At 36.9% G+C, this 27,413-nt stretch overlaps 1 long non-coding RNA gene across 1 annotated transcript in view; it reads left to right on the top strand.

Annotated features, from left to right (window-relative positions):
• Positions 1 to 418: 418 nt before the first annotated feature.
• LOC145690298 (uncharacterized) overlaps positions 419 to 27,413 on the top strand; it is a 159,132-nt gene continuing 132,137 nt past the window's right edge. The window contains exon 1 of the long non-coding RNA XR_014132192.1: positions 419 to 929. This is a non-coding gene — a long non-coding RNA (uncharacterized LOC145690298). The remainder of the gene's footprint in view (positions 930 to 27,413) is intronic.

The following is a 27,413-nucleotide window of genomic DNA, read 5'->3' as shown; positions in this document are numbered from 1 at the left end:
ATGTCAGTGGTGTTCTTGCCCCACCCAAGCGAAGTCTGAAATGACGCCCCTGAATGATATACTTCCGTGTAACTCCCATGTACATTCAATGCAAATTCTACTGAAGACATCTCATGTGGTTCGGATTCCACGTTAATCAGCAGATCCACGTCTCATATAGCCTCGCTGCTGAATGGGACTTAAAACTCAAAGTCAACTCAACTCTACTGAAGACATTTATTTTATAAATATATATAAAAAATAGTCTACTCAGTAGACTCTATTAAACATTTTTTTCTGAACATTAGTACGTCTACATTTCAATCCTTCAAGTTACGTTGAACTTCTATATGCACCCAACATCTTCGAAAGGCTTTATACTGCACGACTAAAGAGAAATATAATTGCGTATCAGACATTAATGTTTTGAACGGCTATTTTAGGAAAGTTATGCTCTCATGCAAACCGCCACATGCTTGTTTTGGCGTTTGTGCACCCTTTCAGTGGTTACCACTTCTGTTGTGTTGTGTTGTAGTCTGCTTGCTGAAAACAGTGCGTAATCAAAGAGTGCCTACTTGAGTTAGCAGTTGGTGCATTACGGGTGCTTCGACTTAAGTTGAATTGAGTTGTGTGATCCGATACGTGTAGACAAAACGTGGTCTGTTCATAGTGTCCTTTCTAGTGCGACGACATTAGTTTTGGTTTATAAAATAAACGTGAAGAATATTCGAATTCCTATCGAAGCATGGATGTTTATATACTGTAGCATAGGTTAAATACTGCACAAAATGAAGAAATACAAATCAGGAGCAGAAAAGAGAACATTGGCGAAGAAGCAACAACTTAAAAAATGTGCACAAAATTAAAAAAAAAAAAAAAGAAACTTAGTTTCTTATTAGATGAAGCTCCGGTAATTGAAAACCCTGTTCAAGCGTCCGATGATACTACTAGTAAGTATTTTATATAGCACTGCTTTTTTTTTTTTTAATTGTGAAATCGTTGCTTTAAATTCTAAATTTCTGAAATAATGGCTACTTGTGTCATGCAAAAAAATAATCAGAATCACATGACGGCAGAAAATTTTTGGAAAGTGTTGCTATCAGCTTCTCATTTTAGGTAGTGTATATTTACAATGAAGGGAAGGGGAGTGCACGTGCACTCTTATATCCTTTTATGTCCCAGTCCGCCACTGAACATAGTACATATTTCACATATAGGCCTAACTAATGCTGAGCTAGCGGCTAACGGTATCCCTAATCGCACATAGTGTGGTAATTAGAGATGTTCAATTAAACGTGAACTCTTCATGTCGAAACATTCTAGTGCGATGAGCTTTTTTCTTTCTCACTCTCCCAATTCGTTGTTTATGATTTCGCATCCTGAAGGAAAGTACAATAATAGCAAGATAGAAGTAATGATTAAGAATCTGAACAGTTTTTTTTAAAAAAAGACTTTTCCAGTATAAATTAAGTAGAAGTATATAAAAATAAATATCAGTAAGAGTGCACTTTGTTAAGTAAAGTAATATACAAATATAAGGCATATTTGTGGAACTGGAGCCCAGAATATTTTGCTTAAATTTCGTGCTTTCTTGCAATATTTTCTGTATTTTTTTTTTTTTTGTTGATGTTTTAGGTAGGTTAGGTACAGATGGTGATCAGAAAAATGGAAACACCTGAACGAAATTGCAACTTACCAGATTAATATGGTGTCGAGCCACCTTTCGCATTCAGAACAACCTTGATGCGACGTGGGATGGAGGCATAGAGGTCGTGAATGGTAGCAAGTGGAATTTTACACCATTCCTCGTGCAGGGCATCGGCCAGTTCTGTGAGAGAGGATGGAGGTGGAAATAGTCACCGGAGTCGTGCCTCCAAGACGGACCACAGATGTTCAATTATGTTGAGATCTGGGGATTGGGCGGGCCAGGGGAGGTGTTGAACTTCATCCCGATGTTCCTGAAACCACGCTGCAACAACGCCAGCTGTGTGAATGGGTGCATTATCATCCTGGAAGATGGCGTCATTGTCCGGGAACAACATCCGGACCATAGGATGCAAGTGGTCTCCTAAAATTGCGACATAATCGTTGACAGTGATTCGTCCGCTAAGTGTGACCACAGGACCCAATGAAAACCATGATATGGCGGCCCCACAGCATCACCGAGACGCCGCCATGTTTCACAGTTGGGCGGAGACACTACAGATCATAAGCTTCTTTGGGCGTTCTACACACATAAACACGGCCAGTGGTTGGGAATAGGGTGAAGGATGACTCATCCGGCCATATCACACGTTTCCAGTCCTCAAGGGTCCAAGTTGCATGGTCGTGGCGTGCGCGAAAGCGTTATGGTCCCTGATGAGCGGTTTGGCCCGTGCAACACGACTCCGTATGTTCATGTCATGTAATTCGCGGCGGACTGTGATTGTCGAAATAGAGTGGGGAAGGTGCTGATTGAATTCCTCTGTCACTTGCTCCGCAGTGGCACGACGGTTCTGCGTGACAATGCGCTTTAATACACGGCGTGACCTGTCATTCATGATTTTCTTCCGCCCACTGTTCCTCTTCCCCGATGTGGTTTTCCCGTGTGTTGTGTAGGCCGTCATCACCTTCGACACTATCCCACGCGACACACCTAACACAGTAGCCACTGCCGTCACACTCACTCCACATAACCGCGCACCAAGAATTTGCCTCTGAAAATCTGAGAAGTCTCCCATTTTACACTACCTCCGTCTGCTGCAGCCACTGGACATTGCTGTTCCACTGCGTCTGACGTAGTAGGGAGATCGACATAACACACCCCCACCAGCGGTCCGGCGCTGCGGGCGCCACGACACCACTGCCAACCCATATATCTGACGTGTTGCCAACTACAGGGGTTTCCATTTTTCTGATCACCATCTGTAAGCTTGGATTAGTTTAGGTTAGGTTAGGATATTAGGATTTGGGGGACCAAAATTCTTTGCTGGAAATTCGTGCTTTCTTCCTATATTTCCTGCGTTTTTGATAGTTTAGGTTAGGTTGATATTTAGTAATAACACTTACGTAACATCAACTCATTTCTCCTGTAAACATGTTGATTTTACCTGCTTTTGCCCCCCCCCCCAGTTCCAAAATTATCCCAAAAATAAATATCGGTAAGAGTGCACTTTGTGCAGAATATGCATAGCAAACGATACAATAAATAGCAATACGAGCAATTACACTCTGTTAATTTTAACAAAATGGGTCCAAACTTCCTTAATCCTAAGCTAACCTGACCCTAATCTACTTAGTCCTACCTGCGTCATGTCAAAAACGTGGCAAAATAACTTGTTCTGCATAAAGCACACTCTCACCTAATAGATCTTATTTTGTGTAAATTTTCTTTAACTTGGACAAATTAAATTAAAAACTTTGTTTTTTGTTATTGTTTATATTTTGAATTACAAATATATGGGGGCACCTCTAAGGTCCTAATCCTGCTCTCCTCCTAGTCAGGGGTAAAAGTGAGCTGAGGACGTCGTCCCCCAGTTCCAAAAAATATCTATCGCGCCCCCCACTTCCAAAAAAAAAAAAATAAATAAAAAAAAATAGAATGTGCAAATATAGAGACGAGGGATGTCATCCATCCCCCTATTTTTTAAGATCCACTTTCACCCCTGCTCCTAGTACAAAATTTTCTGGGAGCCTAATAGTACCACAGGGTCTTATTCCGTAGCTATCGTTTTGCGTCAAAGTAACGCAAAATTTAGTATTAGTAGTATTGTAGTATTAGTGTGTGTATGTATATATATATATATATATATATATATATATATATATATATATATATATATATATATATATCTATATATATATATATATATATATATATATATATATATATCCGTGTTTAGCATTTCGTACTACAAATTTTACGAACGCCGACATGGAATGGGGCTCACAGTTATAGAGGTTTGCACGATCTCGGGCCTGCAAAGCATATATCACTTCGGGCCCTTGCCGTAAATTTTAAAATATACAACCATATTTGTCGGGCCTAACTTTGTAAATATACTATACAACGATATTTATGGGACCGTAGTTCCTGGAGGACTTTTAAATCACAACTGCAAAATTAAACCTCCAATTATTGTAAATAAAAATACAAGTCTTCGTTAATTATTAAGTTTCTGTAATTCGGGCTTATTTTGGGCCCATTTGATTATTCCTCGAGGTCAGGCCTAAATGCTAAAACATATTTTGGATCGGGTCGGGCCTCATATTATAAATTCACGAGCAGGATCATGCAGAGCTCTGCACAGTTGAGTGGATTGAGTAGCACAAATACATTTCAAGTTGCATTTAGTTGCCTGGCTGAAATACAAAACAACTTTCAAGAGTTAGCACTTTTTTTTTTTTTTTAAATTCGATGATTTGCAAGTATTTCTCACATATAAAAGAAAAAAAAACTTTCACTTTGCTGAATAGGGATTTACTCAGATCATCAATATTAGCAATTACGAGTCTTCAATATCTTGCTCTCAATGTCGTAATACGAAACATATACAGGGTGGCCGAAAGTAGGTATACACCCCTGCATTGATATAATATGAGTTTATGGCTCCGGCTGTTCCGAGCTTAAGGTATAAGTAAAAGTACATTAAAAACAAATAAAGAAACTAAGTATACCTGATGGATAACAAAAGAAATGATATAAAATGCAATGAGCTGATCAGTAACGTACTGTATACCTACTTTTGGGCCACTTTGTACACTTCTCTCTCTCCAGTTTCTCGTTATGATAGGAAAGAAAGTAAATCATGTAGGTTATATCCAGTTCGATCAATCAGAAACAACTATAGTGAAACTCTAATTATCCGGATTAATGAGCTTTAAACATAATCTGGTTAAAAGGGCCGCGGTAGTTCAGTGGTAGAGCGTTCACCTCTGGTGCATGGGATCCTTGGTTCGACCCCAGCTCGCACCAAGTGAGCTTTGTGGTGGACAGTGTGTGCGTGAGTTTTCTCAGGGTTCTCCCTTTTCCTCCCACTTTCTTCATTCCACCATTTTATTCATTTCTCATCACTGTCTCCTTTAGCCTAGCCGGCATAAGCGTGGGACGTAAAACTTAAAGATTTAATTTAATTTCATAATCCGGATATACAGAAATCTGAATAATCGGATAAATCATTAGAAGTTATGAGATTAAAATATCTATAAAATTGCTTTTGTTTCAATTAATTGAATTGAATTGAAAAAGGCTTTATTCAAGTGGGCGAGGTTCAGCATATTCCTGCTCTACCACCTAACCCTTGTCAAGGAAGTACATTGAGTTATACAAGAAACATACAATCAATTGAGTCAAAAGATACGGTTATATACAACAAAAATACAGGTATACAATAAGATGATAAAAAAAAGAAAAGAAAAAAGTGGTACTTTTAACAAAACACACACACACGCGCAAGTACGACAAGTGAAGAAAGAAAAAAAAGCATACAAATACAAACATTAAAACAAACACATACCGACCAATAACATAGAGACAAAATAAGCTATGCTTGTGATTCACAATGCACGTAGGAGGGTGATGAAATATTTTTACAATGCATGATTATTTAATAAAGAATATGTACCAAGTCAAGTCTGATTTCATTTACGTGGTTCAAGTGATAGAATACAAATCATGGTTACCTGAACTTAAATTTTGTTGGCTGAGTAAATAAATTTTTAACATTTTCTTGAAAGAATTAAATGTTTTAGCTTCTTTTACTACATTTGGTAGAGCATTCCATGACCTTGGTGCTAATACTGAATATGCCGCAGTGGTTTGCTTGAGTCTACGGTGTGGAATATCAAACGTATTTCTTTTGCGTGCTAAGTGAGTGTCAATAGTTGACCAAACAGTGAGTTTCTTGTATAAATACGCGGGACGTGTTGTTTTAAGAATTTTATAAATGAGAGGGCAATAATGCAACTGGACATTGTCAGCATTCTATTGCTGTTCAGAACAGGCAAAATATGATGGAATATTCGTATATTGTAACAGAAGCGGATGCATAAATTTTGTACCTTTTGGATCAGGATGGCATTGCTTTTTGTTAGAAGCGGGCCATACACAACATCACAATAATCAAAGAAAGACAGTATCAGCGTTTGTGTCAGGAGTAGCTTGGTATCTTTGGACAGACAGGCTCGTATTTTGTACAAGTTTCTTAGTATTCCTAGAGCTTTTGAACACTGAGTAGAGACGTGATTATTCATAGAAAGTTTATCCTCAATTTGTACTCCAAGACTTTTTAACATAAGGTGAATAGCTAATGTTTGAGTCCATTATTTGTAATTCCAATTTGTCAGGAGCAATTTTATTAAGTTGATTGGCGGAACCTAGAACAGTATAAGTACATTTTAAGGGATTAATAATAAGACCGTTATCAATACACCAGTTACTGATAGCCTTAAGATCTTGGCTAAGGAGTCGAACTACTTGTGGTAAGTCCTGAGGCAAGGCTTTTATAAACAATTGAGTATCGTCTGCGCAACAGCACATCTTTGAATGCTGTACAACAGATACCAGATCTGCAGTGTATAAGATGAACAAAACTGGCCCTAAAATTGAGCCTTGTGGAACACCTCTATCAAGTACGGCAGCTTTATGATGAGACGAACTACGTAAAGTAACTTGCTGTTTTCTCTTGTGTAGATAGGATGCGAACCATTTTATGGTATTTATTGGAAAGTTATAGTATTTCATTTTGGCTAAGAGAACACCATGCTGTACAAGGTCAAATGCCTTTGAGAGGTCTAATAAGACTAGTATGACCACATATTTGTCATTTAGTGCATGAAGCACATTGTCTTTAATACCTAACAGAGCAGTAGAAGTGCTGTGAAATTTGCGAAACCCAGATTGTTCGCATGGAAGTATTCCAGAGCTATCAATACATGAAATCATTTGCCGAAACACTAACTTTTCAATTACCTTTGAAAGAACTGGCATTATACTTATTGGCCGAATGTCACTAGTTGATTTAATACAAGGCTTCTTTGGTAATGGCAGAATTTTAGCTAATTTCCAGGGATCAGGGAATTTACAATTCGATAAAGAGTAGTTGACAATATTAGTTAAGGGAGATGTGATAACAGGTAAAGCTATTTTAAGCATATGTGGGGTTATTTCATCAAAGCCCGCTGCATTGGATTTAATGTTAACAATTGCTCTTCTAACTTCATGTTCATGAACAGGTCTTAACATGAAAGGAGTTCCACAAGCAGTGTGTTTCAGTGAACTGTACCGATTTATTTGTTTATCAAATGTATCGTCACTTATTACTGAGATGTCGGAAACCTTAGCAAAATGACGTTTTATGACATCAGAACAATTTAGATCTTCAGGGAGGTTCAACGATGAACTTTTTCCACCTATTCCCAAATTATGTAACGTCCGCCAAGTGTATTTATTGTTTTTAGCGTTATTTATACGAAAGGAAAAATACGCAATCTTTTCTTGTCGAATAACTGCCGTAGTAAAATTACGAACAATAATTACGCCCTTTGTACTCATCCCAGTGTTGCTGCAACTTAGTGCGTTTGAACCTGCGGAGCGCGCGATCGCATATTTTCATTAGCAGCTTCGTATTACTAGACACATAAGGCAATTTGTTATTCGAAACTTTAGTTGTTTTTATTGGCGCGTGCTGATCAAATAGATGTTTTAAAGAAGTCTGAAGAAAATTAACTTTAGCATTTATGGATTCCTGAGATTCTATTTGTTTCCAGTTCAAGGCTTCAGCATTTTGTAGAAATGCGTCGTGATTAAATATATTAAAGTTGCAATAACGAATAATATCAAATTACTTTCTTGGCGGCTTTTTAATGTTCAGGATAGCATGTGTCACCCAGTGATCGGATGATCCCATGGGTGGACTAACGCCACTTGATGCTATCATGGCAATCTTATCGGTAATAATGAGATGGAGTAATGATTCACCGAACTCTGTTATTCTGGTTAGTTCTTTAATGAGTTGGACAAGCCCAAACATATTCAGAATATGGTTCAAATATTTTGTTTCGGCTTTGTCAAGACAGAGCTGATCACAATTAAGTTTATCTAGTATATAAAGACAATCAACTTGTGGGTATACATGTGTAATCAAATCCTAAAGAATAGACAATTTGGTGTAGGGGATATTTGGTGGTCTATACATTGATACTATACCTATGCGTAGCGAATTTATTTTCACCATTACCGTAAGGCATTCTACTTGATCTGTGTTAGGTATTTCAAACAGTTTTACATCAAAATTTTCAAGATAATACATTAAAATTCCTCCAGCATGATGCTCTCTATCTTGCCGAAGAACGGAGTAGCCAGGTATATTAATGAGCCTTGTATCAGTTGAATTGTCAAGCCACGTTTCACTAACTATAAAAATAGCACACTGTGATTCTAACATTAGTAAACGTATTTCATCTATTTTAGGTAAAATGGAACGAACATTAGCATGCATAATTAAAAATTGAGACTGTTGCCCTGTCGTAAACTCAAACCTTTCCTGAAAAGTTTTGTTGATACTAGTATTTAAATGTTCCCTTGTACCATGCCAGTGGTCATGAATGCTACCTTGTACTATGTCTACGTTACTCATAACTATTGTTAAAATAATTTTCTTACAATACAACTACAATATAGCGATAATGTACCAACTAGTAAATCCTTTAAAGCTAGAGTGGTACCCACCTTTGTCTCAGGCTTTGAAAAACAGTAATATAAATCTGATCCATCATCTCCATGGAGAATAAGTAACCTACGTTTTGCAAGAACAGAAATATCTTCACAATTACACCCCTGAATATTGACATATACAAAAACACAATGGACACTAACAAAAATATCGTAAGACTGTATTGTACAAAGCATAATGAAGCAGTAACTAAGAGAAGTGATCAGTATTCACATAACACAAGTATTAAAAAAAAAAAAACTATCTACACTTTCACAATAGACGAAACTCAACCTACATTTGCTATCGGCAGAGTACACTATGCTGAGTTTAAATGGCTTCTAGCTCACTTAAAGTGGTTATGAAGAGCTTTTGCTTCCCTTTCACAACAACTATTTTACCGTCTTGAGTATAAACGTCCCTTACCAAATTTCTGTGTCGCGTTTTTGAGTAGTTGCAACCGAGCCTTACAAAGATCTTCTCTGATTGTGATACCTGAATTCTTTAACTTCCTTTTGCTTCTAAATACCCAATGATCTAATCCTGTAATTTGTAAATTTCACTATGATAGGTCTGTTTTTACTGGAAACCACTGGGCCAATTCTGTGTGTTCGACACAGGTCAGAATTCTGAAGTTTGACTTCAAGACGATCTTCAAACAGAGACGAAGCAATTGCATCCGTATCTGCTCCTTCACGTTCCGGTAAACCGAAAATTCGAATGCTATTCCTCCGTTGGTACTGCTCTAGTTCTACAATTTTGTCACTTAGATCGGCAATTGTTTTGTCATGTTTTTTAAGATCATTCTTTATGTCGTGAATATCTGTTTTCAGATCGCTAACCTCCCAAACCTTTCAATCACCACCTTTATTACAGTTTCAATAAGGAATCTACTATGACCTTCGTTACCTCTGGAGACTGAACGGCCGATTTCACTTCACTACAAATCTGTTTCACAAGATAATCTTTTACATTTTGGCATGACCGTGCATTTGGAGTGCCGGTGTTCTCGCTTCGTGTATTCTTCGGCATATTTCACTATTAACACAGAGAAAAACAATATATATTTTACTTTAAAAGCAAGCTTAATGGTTTATGAACAACAAATACATACACTCAGCACTATTTTCATAAAAATCGCTTCATAAACAGCAAAAGTGGGAGAATTGTTACGCACTCCTACACGCTGGCGGCCATCTTGATAATAAATTAAAAGGTAGGACTGATGTGGGTTGAAAAAATAAACTCTATTTCACTATAAATCAGTAGCATCATTAAAGGTTTGGCCAGGAGGAGGTTGATTTGATTGATTGATTGATTTTTACGTTCCGTTCAGCAGCGAGGCTATATGAGACGTGGACCTACTGATTAACGTGGTATTCGAACCACATGAGCTCCCGCCGGGAATCGAACCCGGGTTTCCCGCGCCAAAGGCGCGTTCGCTAACCGCTTAGCCAAGGAGGAGCTCAGGCCAGGAGGAGGGTTGGGGGTAGAAGATTGCCCATTGACATAAGGCTTTGACCTTTTATTTAGTATATTAGTACACAATTTATTAAAAGGCATTCGTTTCTGAAACTCAGGGGGAGGCATTTGCTCCCTGCTCTCCCAAAATGACACTCCCTGCTATAAACAATTTTAAAAAAATAGAGAAATGTCGAATTAAATATAAATTTTAACGTTGGTTTGAATAGAAATTTCAAGAAAATTATAATTATTTTATGAATGTTTTAAATGTATTTCTAGCTCCCGGTGCAAGAGTACGGAAGCTTGTAGTTGTACTCCGAATGTGTACGTATGTGAATGAGTGTGTGTGTTACTTTATTTCTCGGTAACTACTGGTCGGATCTAAACCAAATTTGGTGGCAAATAGCCCGTCGTGTGAGCAATAAATATCCTATATTTGAGGCTGAAGGACAGGGTTAGCTCGATTTGGATTTGTTACTGTATTTTTGGATAACCACCGGCCGGATGTAAACGAAATTTGGTGGCCAAGTAGCTGATTGTCTAAGATAAGAAGATTGCCATATTTGGTGACCAAGCTCAGTTAGAGGTGGGCTTGGCTCGGTATGACTCGCATGTGGTATCTTATTTTTCGGTAAGTAATGGTCGGAATCAAAGGGTCTTTCCTAGTAAGATAGTGAAATCGGCCCTTGATCCAAATTGGATCGCTATTGACCCAAAAGATTACCCTTGACCTAAAACTACCTCAAAAACATTTTTGACCCCTTACCGAATTATCGTATCAAACATGCTCAAAATTGAATTTATATATATATATAATATTACATTTTAGTGGGGGAAAACTTTTGAAAGTTTCACAGATTATATACTATCTAGATGTAAATGTGCATTTTTTTTTCAAAACCATCGATGCGAATTCTTTATTTTTTGCGTGTTGGAAAATTATAAAAAAAATAGAAAAAAATTGGGGCTGGGAGGGACGTCGCTGCTTTTTTGGTTAAAAAATTTGTTATACCCTTACTTACAACATACATTTCTTCGGGTCTGAAAGTGATGACAACGTCCAAAAGAAATAAAACTGAAAACAAACGTGTTTTTCGCACAGTTTTCTCACTGAGCGTCCCTTAAAACAATCGTTTGCCAGAGTTCACAGTTTTCCTTTCTCTTGCGTCCCTTTCGATTCTGTCGTTCTTCGGCTGCTTCGAATGTGTCCGTTTCGGAAGACAAACACCAAATATATCTCCGTAACAGTGCTTCGGCTGCAACCGACTCTTGCCCAACGAAGTTACACACCTCCTCGTATTTATCAGTGCTTGCTTCACTAGCCACACACAGTGGCGCTCTCTATCGCGAGCTGTGTAGCTTTATTGTGCAAGAGTCGGTTGAAGTGGAAGCACTGTTACGGAGATATATTTGGTGTTTCTATTCCGAAACGGACACAATCGAAGCAGCCAAAGAACGACAGAAGCGGAAGGAACGCAAGAGAAATGAAAATTGTGAACTTTGGCAAAGGATTGTTTGAAGGGGCCCTCACCTCACCTTGAGGGCCCTAAAATGGAGGGAAAACTGTGCGTAAAACACGTTTGTTTTCAGTTTTATTTCATTTTGACAATGTTGCCATCACTTTCAGGCCCTGAAAAAAATATATTGTACCTAAGGGTATAAATTTTTTTAACCAAAAAATCACCGACGCGTCCCCCAAAAATGTTTTCTAATTTTTTTTTTTGAAATTTTTAACACTCAAAGAAATAAAGAAAATACACATCGATGGTTTTGAAAAAAAATGCACATTTACATCTAGATAGTACCTACAATCTGTGAAACTTTCAAAATTTTTCGACCACCCCAACCAAAATTTAAAAAAGAAACATTCAATTTTGAGCATATATGATACGATAATTCGGTAAGGGGAGAGGGTCAAAAATTTTTTGAGGTAGTTTTAGGTCAAGGGTAACCTTTTGGGTCAATAGCGACCCCATTTGGATCAAGGGCCGATTTCCCTATCTTACTAGGAAAGACCCTTTGGTGGGGAAGCAGCCCTTTGTCTAAATAGGCTTGTACAGGTCAAAGAACTCTTGACAAAATCATTCAAGACGGCACACTTACACGTTCAAAGGAACCAGGGGCGTCATTTAAGGAGAATAGGGGTGATTGCCTCCCTGAGTTTGAAAATCACATGCATTTTAACAAATTGTATACTAATATACTAACAAAAACATGATACTCATATCGGTGGTACATGGGCTGAGTTAGGAATTGTCTGCTGGCGAGGGTGATAGATATTTTGGTCGATTTTGGATTTCTTGGCAGGTCTTGGTAGGTGGTCATCTTATAGGTGGCACTTTTATTTTTTTAAAGGGTAGGGGCAATGGTCCCCATAGCTCCACCCATGTCGGTGGACCATCTTCTTCCCTGACAAAATCTAAAGGAACATTGCTCAAGACACTTGAATAAGATTTCGAATGAATTAAAACCCTTTGTCATAATCGGAGAAGTACTAAATCATGTTTTACATACATTTTGACAGGAGGGAGTCCAAAATATGTGATCGAAAATATACAAACAAGTGAAAGCGAAACAGCGTATTGATTTAGTTCACATTTGGGCGCGAATAACTACAATATTAGCCTTTCTTTCTTAACTTTCTGTTGGCATTTGGGACTTAATATATTACATTAAATCTTTTAGGGAATATATCAATTGATTTTGTAGGTACACCACCAAATTTTTGCTAAATATTTAAGCCTATGTTCACCGAATGTAGATTAGGTTAATAAAAGTACAGTTCTGCTTAGGTATAAAATCGTCCCTTGTACACCGAGATTTTTATTTTATTCTTCATATGGCTTAAGGGTAACAGAATGACGCCGAAGAAAAAATTTGGAACTGTTTTTTAAAACAAAATGTGTATCAGTACCACGAGGCAAAGAATGCCTTTTGATGTTTATGCTATGGTATAGAAGACTGTTCTGTTCTAAAGAAGAGAACACAGGGAACCAAGCGAAGAACATGATAGCAATAACAATATTTTTTTTTCTACCTACTGGACTTACCGCCTATATTTACATCAAGACTTTCAATGCAGGTTTACAATAGATCGTCATTAAAATTGTAATTTAAGGGTTAAAATGAGTGAGTGAAAGAGGACTGTCGAGTATATTAATTTCAACTAAAGTAGGATTTCTGCACAATGTAGGAAACAGTATTTTGTGTCTACAAGTGTAAAATTAAAATTGTCAAGTCATTAGAAGTGCATATGAAAGAAGACTATGTAACAGTGGCGGAGTGTTTAAGAATTTAGGTTTCTGGGCTTTCGGCATCTATTGCCATGTTAGCCCGTCACATTTTGAGGGATGACGTCCCTCGGAGAGCACACTATCTGGAGAAAGGGAATGAAGTGGCCTGGGACCTATAAGTTAGGTACAACCCTGGTATTTGTCTGGTGTGAATGAGGAAAATACAGGAAAACTTCATCCAGGGTTGGCCTGAAAAAGCGTTTTACACTTTTTCGACCGAGTGCCCTCACCGGGAACGGTGGAATGTTTCTGCATAATGCCGGGAACGTGTATTTGTAAACATAGAGCTTTTAGTGTTAAACCATGACAAATGTTTGTGTGGTGTCAAACCTGTACAAGTGCGCTATTTTTATGCGATATAGAGAGATTTTTCAATATCCTCGTCTAATATGTGCGGACCGCATTTATCCTCTGATTCGCCTGCTCCCTATGAACACATACCCGCGTTAGCATCCGGGCATCTCTTTATGCTCCTACCAGGACTCGGTTAGATAACATTCTTGCTTTTAGCGGCAACCTAGAACAAGTTGGTTAGTGTTTTTAACACGATCATTTTTATGACATACATCTGGATGCGTAATTATTCCAGTAAGGGGAAAACGTCTTAAGTAGATTCGGGGCATCTAGTAAAGCAAGGTCATAATTATGTATTCATAACACGTAGCAAGCTGCTTTACTTTTTTGCATGTTAAAATCAAACTTGACATTGATGAATAGCTTTGAATTACATATTCCGTGGATATGTTGTACATAATAATTGTTTTTACGGGCGGTCTTTTTTATAGTATGACAGTTTGAAGAATGGATACACCTTTTTTTCCGGTGAAAAAGAAATGTTAATTGGACAAGCAGAATACAGAAAAAACCTTTCGGAAATAAAATATGCAGATCACACACGTAGAACAAGGTAATTCATTAATATGCAGCACATGTAACGCGGCAGCTGCTGGAGAATATTCTAGAAATTTTGATCGTCGGAATGAGTGAAAGAAAGCACTGGAAACTTCCAGGTCTTTTTTCTAAGCTTATTATTGTTGGAATAGGGGAAAGAACACACTCGAAACTTCTGGAAAGGTTTCTTGTAGTATACTTGTTTACTTTTATATGGGAAAGGGACATATTGTAATTGTTGGAAGTATAAGGGGGACGGAAGTGTTTGTTTTAATCGGGAATTGATTGCGGATTTTCCGGCATTGAAAAATGATATGACTCGGTCGGTGTACTTTTATGGAATTATAACTTGACTAAGATATAGTATAATGTAATATGTAGGGAATCAACATTTTTTCATTGCACCGGGACTTTCTGTACAATATAATTTATATATACCTGTTATGTCTTACACAATTCATAGCTACATATAAGTAACAACATCTGCTAAGCAAAATGTTTGTCGTACGGCTTTTCACGTGAAAGAGTCCTGGTTCGATTCCCGGAGCGCATTCTGCTAACTTTCTGTACAATATAATTTATATATACCTGTTATGTCTTACACAATTCATAGCTACATATAAGTAACAACATCTGCTAAGCATAATGTTTGTCGTACGGCTTTTCACGTGAAAGAGTCCTGGTTCGATTCCCGGAGCGCATTCTGCTAACTTTCTGTACAATATAATTTATATATACCTGTTATGTCTTACACAATTCATAGCTACATATAAGTAACAACATCTGCTAAGCATAATGTTTGTCGTACGGCTTTTCACGTGGAAGAGTCCTGGTTCGATTCCCGGAGCGCATTCTGTTAACTTTCTGTACAATATAATTTATATATACCTGTTATGTCTTACACAATTCATAGCTACATATAAGTAACAACATCTGCTAAGCAAAATGTTTGTCGTACGGCTTTTCACGTGAAAGAGTCCTGGTTCGATTCCCGGAGCGCATTCTGCTAACTTTCTGTACAATATAATTTATATATACCTGTTATGTCTTACACAATTCATAGCTATATATAAGTAACAACATCTGCTAAGCAAAACATTTGTCGTACGGCTTTTCACGTGGAAGAGCTCTGGTTCGATTCCCGGGGCGCATTCTGCTAACTTTCTGTACAATATAATATATATACCTGCTATGTCTTACACAATTCATAGCTACATATAAGTAACAAGTTCGCACTGCAAGCATAAAATTTAGCGTACGGTTCTCCACGTGGGAGAATACTAATTCGAGTCCCGGTGCAATGAAAAAATGTTGATTCCCTACATATTACATTATACTATATCTTAGTCAAGTTATAATTCCATAAAAGTACACCGACCGAGTCATATCATTTTTCAATGCCGGAAAATCCGCAATCAATTCCCGATTAAAACAAACACTTCCGTCCCCCTTATACTTCCAACAATTACAATATGTCCCTTTCCCATATAAAAGTAAACAAGTATACTACAAGAAACCTTTCCAGAAGTTTCGAGTGTGTTCTTTCCCCTATTCCAACAATAATAAGCTTAGAAAAAAGACCTGGAAGTTTCCAGTGCTTTCTTTCACTCATTCCGACGATCAAAATTTCTAGAATATTCTCCAGCAGCTGCCGCGTTACATGTGCTGCATATTAATGAATTACCTTGTTCTACGTGTGTGATCTGCATATTTTATTTCCGAAAGGTTTTTTCTGTATTCTGCTTGTCCAATTAACATTTCTTTTTCACCGGAAAAAAGGTGTATCCATTCTTCAAACTGTCATACTATAAAAAAGACCGCCCGTAAAAACAATTATTATGTACAACATATCCACGGAATATGTAATTCAAAGCTATTCATCAATGTCAAGTTTGATTTTAACATGCAAAAAAGTAAAGCAGCTTGCTACGTGTTATGAATACATAATTATGACCTTGCTTTACTAGATGCCCCAAGAAAACTACAACGTTAGTACTTACCAATCTTCAGTCTCTCCTAGTAGTAAAATATCTTCTTCTCAAAGTTAACACTTGATGTTCCTGCTGTATTCTTTCTAAATGTACACATCATGCAAATGCATCAGTATTTATATGCCCTTCAATCTTTCTAGAAGTTTCGAGTGTGTTCTTCCCCCTATTCCAACAATAATAAATTAAAAAAGATCTGGAAGTTTCCAGTGCTTTCTTTCACTCATTCCAACGATCCAAATTTCTAGAAAATTCTCCAGCAGCTGTCGCGTTACATGTGCTGCATATTAATGAATTACCTTGTTCTACGTGTGTGATCTGCATATTTTATTTCCGAAAGTTTTTTTCTGTATTCTGCTTGTCCAATTAACATTTCTTTTCACCGGAAAAAAGGTGTATCCATTCTTCAAACTGTCATACTATAAAAAAATGCAACTCTACCCTAAGAAACTATTTCTAAAGCCACGAGGGAATTTCCCGATAAAATAATTGCTTTATAATACACTTCAAGACATCAGTTTGCACGCATATTATCAATCTGCATGTAATTATTTTATTTGGTCATACATCAAGAAAATATGGTTGAATAATGACCTAGATAATCATTTAGAACACAAAAAGTGAAGTAAAAAATATTTTTAATTTGACGCACTAAAATTCTCAAGTTAATATTTACACCTATCATTATTTCGAAGTTTAACAATATATATGGGCATACATGTACCTCAAGTGCATAAATCGCGAATACTATCAGCAAGATTACTCTAAATACCTTCTAGTACGGATATTTGTTTTCGTTTATTATGATAATGCACACCTTGAACATCATATAAACATGGGAAAGATTCATAAAAATATATTAATTCATCAAGTGCTACTCTGTTCCACGACGTTCGATTCCCGGCGGGAGCTCATGTGGTTCGGATTCCATGTTAATTAGTAGGTCCCGTCTCATATAGTGTCGTTGCTGAAAGGGATGTTAAACTCAAAATCAATTCAACACTGTTCCACGATGCCAACATAGTTCTTTTGTCTTTTCCTGTCGGGAAGAACAGTGGGTTACTGGTACAATTTTTCTGCAGCGATCGAGCTGATAATACGTGTGTTAACTTTGCTCCTTTGGCTCCAGCACGGTTGTGAAACCTTCCTTATTTTATAGAGTGCTAAGTTGGTTAAGTGCTAAATTCTTGTTGCTTCCTGATTGTTTTGAAGGTTTTTAGGGTGTCCCTTCAGTGTTATTGTTATTTAGCGATAATTCAATGAAATTCGCGTTATGGCTGCTACAAAAATTACCAAATCAAGTTAGAAGTTGAGAAACGTACTAAAAGTTGCAGCCTAATCCTCACAATTATATCAATGGATGACCACGCTGTTTCCTAGAAATTTTGAACATATAAGTGCATTAAATTGAACTCCGAAGAATACGTTATATACTTAAACATACACCGCCTGATGCAGAGTCTTTTTGACTTATGATTAGCGTCATACTAAATGCCTGACTACTGCAGGAAACATATGTTAGTCGAACTCTTTAGTATGGGTCTAGTCACGCGTCAGAATGTCTCTGCATAAGACCCACACTGTCTAAATTGATCTTTCCCGGTCACAAAATTGGAACGTCTACGGAAATCAACCTATTACATGTTTTTTTTTTTTTAAAAATGCTCCAGTGACAACCACACATTAATTTCTTGTCCTTTTAAACGTTTTCGGATCATTAGACTCTCTACAACCCAGTTGTAAACGCATATAACGGAGTTAGGAAAACTCCCTGTGTGGACCAGTACCCACCTTCTTCCAATTATAGGACCCTGCCAGATCTAAAGTTTTTTTCACCATTACCAACATCAAGCCCACCAGAGCGGTTGCGACCGGTTTTAAATCACTTTCGGTTTTGGCAGATTGATGTGGTTACCCATGTTATGTTGTCTTGTGATGTTTAATCGTTTGCAGAAAACTACTACTCGCTATCTGTTACCATTTTCGTCCTATGGGACTAAACGTTGAAACTGTTATTGAAACGAAGTACCGGTAATAGTAAATTTGAACCAGTTCCAGTTTTGGTAGAGAGTTCCGGATAGCCATGTTATATTTTCTTGTGACTCTGGATTGTTTGCGAAAAACAGCATCTTACTATAGACTATGTTAACGTTTCCTTTCTATTTCGATAAACGTTAAACCGGAAATGGCTAATTTTAACAACTTCAGGCTTGAATAGCAGGTTAACGGGGCAGGTGGAACATATTCTTGGGACGCTGAATCGATTGCAAAAATAGCATCTTGATAGAATGAACCGTCTTTGCTCTATAAAAATAAGTATGGAAACCTTAAGTGATAGTAAATTTGAACCATTTCCGGTTTTAGTGGAGTGTTGTGGATAGTCATGTTATTTTGAGACGCTGAATCATTTGTAAAGACCTACTTCCGTTTCCGTTCTATGTCAACAAACGTTGAAACCGGAAATATTTAATTTTAACCACTTCCTGTTTGAAACGGAGGAGATGAAATCTATGCTGGGACGCTGAATCGATTCCAACAAACTGCAGTTCGATATCTCTTACCGTTTTGGCTCTGAAACATGCTGAGAGACGGACGAACAAAGACGTCCTTTAAGACTTCCGACACTTATGCATAGCATAGTTTGTATGTGTAAAAAGCAATTTCCTACACTTTTTCGTGTTTGTTCATCTTTTGTTTTTGTCCTCTGCTCAGGTGAAGCCAAGTCGTTCTTCACTTTTAGACTCTAGGTCATGAATTTGAGCAGTCCCGTGCCGTGGAAAATCAGCACCCGGGGCGAGAATATACGACGGCGGCTCCGTACATATGATTGAGGTCGACAGACCAGCAGCGAAGAGCAAGAAAATTTTCAAAAATAAACCCTAGTTTTCCTTCGTTTTGAGCACTCTATTACTTTTTTCCTTCCATTTTATATAATGCATTTTTCTAACATGAGTAACATTATCGATCCACTTCCTAAAGCAGGGAGAGGATTTAAGTACATATTCCATGTAATTTTTCCTCTTTTCTTTTCTTTTTTCCTCTCGAATTTTGCGCCCCTTACTTCGGCGCCCGGACCATAGCCTCGCTCCCCCCAGGGCACGACACGGAATTTGAGAAAAAGTTGCGAACTGAAAAGCGGTGCAGATTTACAATAAGTCGTCAGTAATTTGGTAGTTTTACGGTTAAAATGAGTAAAGAAAGAGGAAAGAATTGAATATTAATTTCCGTCGCCGGAATATTTATGCATAATATATTGTATTTTATATTTACTATTCTGGAACCATTACAAGTGCTAAAAATTACAAAGCACATTAAGAAAATGGTAAATACAACATACAAGCAGTAACCTAACCTAACCTACTTTGCTGTACTAAGCTACCCTATTCTAGCCCCACAACTAAGGGGAGGAGGAGAGGAATATATATATATATAAATGATCGAAAACGACCGACATTAGTGTCGAATCTATAGTTTTCAGAGTCGCTGAGCCAAACAGTGACACTTCTGATGCTGTTTAAATCCTAATACAGCCTAAGCCCTTTATGTCTAAAATGAAACGTATTCTCCTTGTGCGAAAAACTGTTTAATATTATTCAACTAGTCCAAATCTATACGCTTCAAACATATAAATAGGTGTAAGCATCACACACTGTATAATAGAGTTGGGTGGAATAAACGCACAACGTTTTCTTCTATGAATATCCATGGTTGCAATAACTCTGGTAGCAACGAATCCGACTTTATTTATTTATTTATTTATTTATTTTAGAACAAATGAGCTGCTTCCTCTCGACAAGAATTACCGGAATATTGATTATGCTAGTTGCCATGAACACTTCCCGTATATAAATGCATGTAGTACTTCGCAAATATTCTGCTATCATTGACATTAATACATTGTCAATGAATTTGTTATTAATACAGTGCTAAGCTCATTCAGTGGTTATACACACATACCACAAGCCCACTTCAAGTAATTAGTGCAATCACAAATTAAAAATTAAACTTAATGAAGGTAGATTATTAAATCCGACAACATTAATAACCATTTAACATTTAGGGCCTATAATTTCTCCCAAAACTAATCAATTCTTTATATTACAATAAACTACTTATAACTTTAAACATTCCGTTATAGTGAGAATCTCTCCTTATATAGACTACATCTTTTCGTTACGCGCTTGCGTAAAATGTAAACATTTAACATCGCGCCCATCCGTCACATTTCACTTCCCAGATTTGAAACAAAATTTATAATTGCAGTACAGATAAGTTACTGCTTCCGCACCGGACATATACACACATAAAGACACACACACACATACGCACACACGTTATATATATATATATATATATATATATATATATATATATATATATATATATATATATATATAGTTACTGCGTCATTACTAGTTGGCCTAGAGTCATGGTTTAAACATCATTTCTTCAATATAACAAGCCCTATTCAACTATACCACTCGTATGTCCATATCACAGACCTGGAGCGGAAAAATCGAAAGAAAAAACTGATTTTTTTTTCTGAAAAATCACACCCTCAGAACACTTGCGCCCCTCGGGCCTAGTGCTGGTTTCGCGAATAGATCACACACACAGAAAAAAAATCAGGAATACCTAAAGGTACACACACAATCTCTATGCAAAGTTTCAATCTGATATCTTGAAAACTAAAGGCGTTAACGTTTTTTAAAATTTGCCTTCAGATAAAAATAAAAAATCACGGTCCTCCGCCCCCCACTTGGCGCTGCTAAGTTCCAAAACGCATCTGGAGTGTTCTTTGATCCATCCTTAACTTGACCAATAAAACAACCCGGCTTAAATACCTGTTATAGAACCTAAATAAGCGGTCAAAGACGATACTACGCCATGGCAACAAAAGTTACCAAAAATCCTAAAAGGGTTAAAGGCAGTGTGGTAATTGAAGCACTTCGAGGTGGGGGGAAGTTAGTGTGTGCTTAAAATATACTTGTACTAAGAGAGTACTCTTGCAGCAGTGGCGGTATACTAGTTTGATTGTTTGGGCTACTAGTAACCTTTGTAACACCTGCACATTATTATTATTATTATTATTATTATTATTATTATTATTATTATTATTATTATTATTATTATTATTATTATTATAGTTTACACGTTATTATACGGTCTTCAAAATAAGGAGAAAAACTTACACCATCCTTTTATCAAGTAGATAAATATTTTCGCTTCACTAGCAAGGCTTATATTACCTCATTAGTATTACAGAGAAACGATCGTACATTTCTACCTTTATTTGTTGCATGAAGTATCGCTACATTTCGCATTGCATAGGTGGTAACCTTACTCACTAGAGTAAATGTAAGCTGCCCGAGTAATAATGAACGCTGAAATAGGCAGTTAGCAAAGAACGAACCTCAGTTTATAAGAGCCTCGCAAACTGCTGTAAAACACAAAATTTTCGTTGCGTTAACGCAAACTGCTATGAAACGAGGCTCATGATGTCCAAAACAATTCCCAGAGACCCCCAAAATGCACTGTCATTATTCATATAATTTCCCTTGACTCTTCGCTCACACCGAAGAAACCGATTTCTCTAGAGGTAACTGCTGTTACCTGGCAGCCCATTCGAACGTTGTGGGCGGAGGATGCTCTGATAAGATTCTTGTTGTAGTAGCTAGTGAGTGGTTTCTACTGCGGTGTGATATCAAAGACCTCTTAAGTTCTCAAGACAGGCTGCATGCAAAGAAGTGGATCTTCCTAAATACATACAATTCTTAGAAACTTGTATCATTGAAAGAGGATACTAAAGTATAAAATTATTAATATAATTTAGTTTATATTATAACTTTACTTTGTAATATTCTAGGACTACCGCCGGTCCACAAAATACGCCACTGTCTTGCAGATTAAGTGTTAATTTCTCAGCGCATTCCAAAAGGAATTTTTCCTCGCAGGAAAATACTCCTGTACAATATGGAAAGGTTATGATTTCTCAGTTCACAGTATTTTCCTCACAAAAGACTTAAAAAAACAAAAACATTTTACTAATATACATAGCATAAGCCTATAAAGGTGCTTGTGTACCCTCTGTGAGAGCGTCTCCATAAAATGTGATCATAATTGTAATTTATAGAATACCACTTTAAATTTAAGTTACAAATATGCATAACTGCCATTATGATGATTATTTATTCAAAGTAGTTAACCGTCTAGTTTAACTACTAGAAGGTTAAATCTTATATCCATTGTTCACAGTAAAATAGTTTTTAACGAAACGAAGAACTAAACCTGAGATACTGAAAAACACCTCATCCTGTTCACTGCTCAGCAGATGTTACTTTTCAGCGTTTCGGATAACTCACTGTACTAAAACTTTGTGTTCTGTCTTCTTGGAGTAAAATCCATTTCGATACATATTCCTCAGTAGTAAGTTGAAAATTGATGATTTTATTTCTTATTTGCTTATAAACTTAATTTTTGAAATGAATGAAGGTTTAATGTCATTACCAAGTTCCCCCTTAGAAAGCACAAAGGGAATGAGGTTCCGGGAAAGTGTTCAAAGGTGCCTGGGAATTTCCTCCTTCCCCTCTTCAATTATCACACTGGTTAAAGGTAAGTTCAAAACGGTTACTGACCAGTCTTGCTCTTTCAACCACAATAGGTTATGATTACTGAGGCAGCAATCTCGGTCGAATTCTCTATAACACTAAGTTCGTCATCAGAATGAAATGAAATCTTTAATAAAATCTCATGGATATGCCGGTTAGGCTAAAGGAGATGGTGAGGATAAGAAATGAATGAAATGGTGGAATGAAGAAAGTGGGAGAACGCCGAGAAAATCCATGCACACGATCTTTGTCCACCTCAAAGTTCACTTGGCGCGAGTTGGGATTGAACCTAGAACCCCATGCACCAGAGCTGAACGCTCTACCACTGTGTCACTGCGGGCCTTACGGTTATCATCACGTAGAAATTTGTATTTAAGTAGGTGATAATTACGACATAAGCCATAATCAATGTATCATAGGCATACATTTGAATCTGCCTATTATAAGTTGTAGCTTAAATTGTCTTAACGGTCCATATTCATTGAAAATAAGAGCAAAAAATAGATTCTTGATGCACCATACACTATAAAAATCACACCAAAAATAAAATTTCAAAAAATGTCCAAAGGAAGTCAAGTAAAAATTGATTAAATTTTAAGTTAATAATCGGTGTACTAGCATGATCGCCATTTCGGCGTTGAATTTGATTCAATACAACCATTTATTTTTTTCTACTGACCAGGACACCAATTTCTTAAAAAAAAAATCTACATTTATTCATTCAGTAACTACAAGTTGATTTTAATATTACAGTTCCATAACTGGCCAAACCAACTATTGTACTATTTTTGTCCCAAGTTAAAATATTGTATTAAATTTTGTTGCACTAAATGTTCTTTAGTCCCAGCACAAGTTGCAACTAAAATGGCGGTGGTATATGCCCGAATCTGCCTGCACTAAATTATTAGAAAGTAAATTAGTTGAAGATAATGAATACATTGACGCCAGGTAATGTCTATACATTGTAAAAACTGAATACGAAGTAAGTCCAATAGCCCACACTAAATAAAAATATTTGCACGAAATAGGAGTTTCAGACGCTCCGTCGAATCCTGGTGCCATCTTGTCTCGAACCAACTATACCGTCTTACACTAACATCATCATGTCTCTCAACTTTCTCTTCTAATACAGCATGTATTAGGCTTACCATTATATAGGTACACAAATATACATATCTCACTAATATACAGGTACATTTTGTAGTTGCCAATAAGGGAGAACGGTGTAAGGAGAAAAAAATCACATCAGGTTCTTGACAAACCAACTGTAATATGAAAATCACTAACTGTGTGAAGGTAAGACTGCCTTCACACTAGGATCTTGAGACCCGCTCATGTCAACCTGTAGTGTAAAGGCATTGGATACTACTAATCCGCTCAAAAGATCGCGATACCAAAATGGCAGCCATGCTAGAGCCAGAAGCTGCAGCTTTAATCTTGGCGATAAATTGGAAGAAAGAAAAGGGAAAGAAGATATAGAACAATGTGAATTCATCCTATAAATCGATCAAGACTGGAAGAATGTTCATTTTACAGTCTATTTCCTAAACTGAGAGTACATGAAAGTAAAAAATGAAATTACTTCAATATGTCTTTATTTTTGCTTGACGAATTGTATAGTAGTATAAAGTAGTAACAGCATTTCATTAGAATAACACCAAAATAAGAAAATTTTCATCTAATATTTGTACACTTTTCTCCATTCCAACTGAGTTCACGCTCACGTATGAAGGACTCTCATAAGACTGCGAGTTATTTTCTTCCCCGCCAGTGGCAGCCCGGTCGAGCCAGCTACTGGCGGAATGGGATCTTCCTAGCAGCTCAGAGCCGCACGCAGCTCACTTGCACCGAAGCGCACGTGTGAAGTTATCCATCTGCCGTGTCGTGACAAAACGCTGTAACTTTGGCGAAGAAGTTTTGCGAAAATGAGCCTTAAAGTTTTCATCCGAAAATGTGATCTGTATCGTGTAGAAATAGTGTATCTTGACTTTGGAAACACGTGGTTACATGTAATGTTACGTAAATGCATGTTGTGTGATTAAATTTGGTGAAAATTGATTGGTTGACCATTATTGCCTAGTTACACTGGTTGTACACGATACAGATCACATTTTCGGATGAAAACTTTAAGGCTCATTTTCGCAGAACTTCTTCGCCAAAGTTACAGCGTTTTGTCACGACACGGCAGCCATTTAAGACGATGTAAAGCTAGCAGCTGTAGCTCACGCTACTGGCTCACAGGATCCTAGTGTAAAGGCTACCTAAAGCTCTACACTAGTGGTTTTCAAATTATCCGGGTAATTTTTCTGTTGGAATATTCATTTTCAATAATCAATCAATTGATCCAATGATTAGGTATTCGTTATTCGAGTAATTATTCGTTATTCACATAACGAATATTAAAAAAAAACATTTCGAATTTTCGCTTAATTAATTATTCGAATTTTTTACAGCACTACTCTGCGCTTACGCTATTTCGACAAATGTAGGAGGTAATGTAGTCAGCTAGCCTTTACCTCCAAATCAAGGAAATCATACGCGTGAAAATTAAAGTTTTAGCGCTTGAAACTTAAAAAAAAATAAATAAATAAATAAAAAATAAATAAATAAAAATAAATAAATAAATAAATAAATAAATATATTAACTGTTATTAATTATATACAACAACTGATTTACTAGATAATATACATTATACATTATTTCCTTAGTTTCAAGCCATAAAGCTAATTTTTACTAGGTTGACTTCCCTCACGAGCCACCCCTGCCTCAGAGGTTTCTTCAGATAGTCATCTTACAGAAGGGTGATAAGCCTCTGAGCCAAATTGGTACGAGAAGTCTTATCTAGGTTCATCTAGAAATGAACCCAGTCAGTTCAATAGTAGGCAGATAGCTTACCGACTACGCCATCCAGGCATTTATTTCACTTTGGTACTTGATTTAATTGGCATTTGGTTAATATGTGTACTTCAATTGTATTAAAGAGCTCATTGGTTCGGATTCCACGTTAATCAGTAGGTCCCATCTCATATAGCTTCGCTGCTGAAAGGGACGTTAAACTCAGAATAAAGTCAATTCAATTGTAGTAAACATAGTTACTGCATATAGATACTCATATAGAGTTGAGCTATATACATAACACCACTCTGCTAAAATTGATCATACCGAGCTTTCCTCTAACCTTCCAAAATAAATTATCTGAGGTTACAATCCATCAAGAATATACGGGTAAAAGGGACATAATCCATTCCATGTTCTTAGGGTTGGTATATTTTCTTTACTTGATCATGACATCAGTCAAGAACAAGCTGATAAAAGAGAGTTGATTCCTCCACCAAGTCAAAGTCTTCTCGTTTAAATACTCTGATAAAAAAAAAATGGTTTTCTCAGTAACTTCAACTAAAATTGTTCGATTTTGATGCAATGTGGCGTACAATTACCATGAGATTTACTTTATTTAGGCCTATTTCAACATGCACGGCAGTGCATGGCAGCCAAGTTCCGCGAAGCAAATGAAAAACTGGCCTGCACTGCCGTAAGCATATTATACAAGAACAAGAGTTTTGGGTAAAATCGCCGATTTCGAGGCTTTCTAGAAACGATTCTATTAAGGGTAAAAACATGAAATTTAGAATGTAAGGAGATATCCCAAAGATGTACTCATATGCTAAATCTCACATTCCTACCTTCAACCATATTCGAGTACTGAACCCCCAAAATAGGCAGTTTTCAGGCTCACTGACTCACTCATCAAATTGATTAGGTACTTCCCAATTAGATAGAAACGTGAAACTTTGCATAAAGGTACCCTATAACGACGTGAGTATGGAAAAAGTCCAAAATCTGAGGAATGTTTTATGGGCAAAAAACTGTCCTTAGTCAGGAAAAAAATCGTTACACTCACTCACTCAACAAATTGATTAGGTACTTCTCAATGAGATAGAAACGCGAAACTTTGCATAAAGGTACCCTACAATAACTTGAATATGGAAAAAGTCCGAAATCTGAGGAATGTGGTATGGGAAATCTTTTATGGGCCAGAAACTGTCCTTAGCCAGGAAAGAAATCCTTTTCACTCACTCACTCATCAAATTGATTAGGTAATTTCCCAATTAGATAGAAACTTGAAACTTCGCATATAGGTACCCTACAATAATTTGAGTATGGAAAAAGTCCGAAATCTGAGGGATGTGCTATGGGAAATTTTTTATAGGCAAAAACTGTCCTAAGCCAGGAAAAAAAATCGTTTCACTCACTCACTCATTAGTAGGTACTTCCCAATGAAATAGAAACTTGAAACTCTGCATAAAGGTACCCTACAATAACTTGAGTATGTAAAAAGTCCGAAATCTGAGGGATGTGCTATGGGAAATACCCATCAAATTGATTAGGCACTTCCCAATGAGATAGAAACCTGAAACTTTGCATAAAGGTACCCTATAACAACCTGAGTATGGAAAAAGTCCGAAATCTGAGGGATGTGCTATGGGAAATACCCATCA

The sequence above is a fragment of the Thermobia domestica genome, chromosome 7 (assembly GCF_964235325.1).
Source record: "Thermobia domestica chromosome 7, izTheDome1.hap1.1, whole genome shotgun sequence".
Classification (NCBI taxonomy): domain Eukaryota; kingdom Metazoa; phylum Arthropoda; class Insecta; order Zygentoma; family Lepismatidae; genus Thermobia; species Thermobia domestica.
Note: the sequence above shows the minus strand (reverse complement) of the source record. Positions and strands in the feature narration are given on the sequence as shown.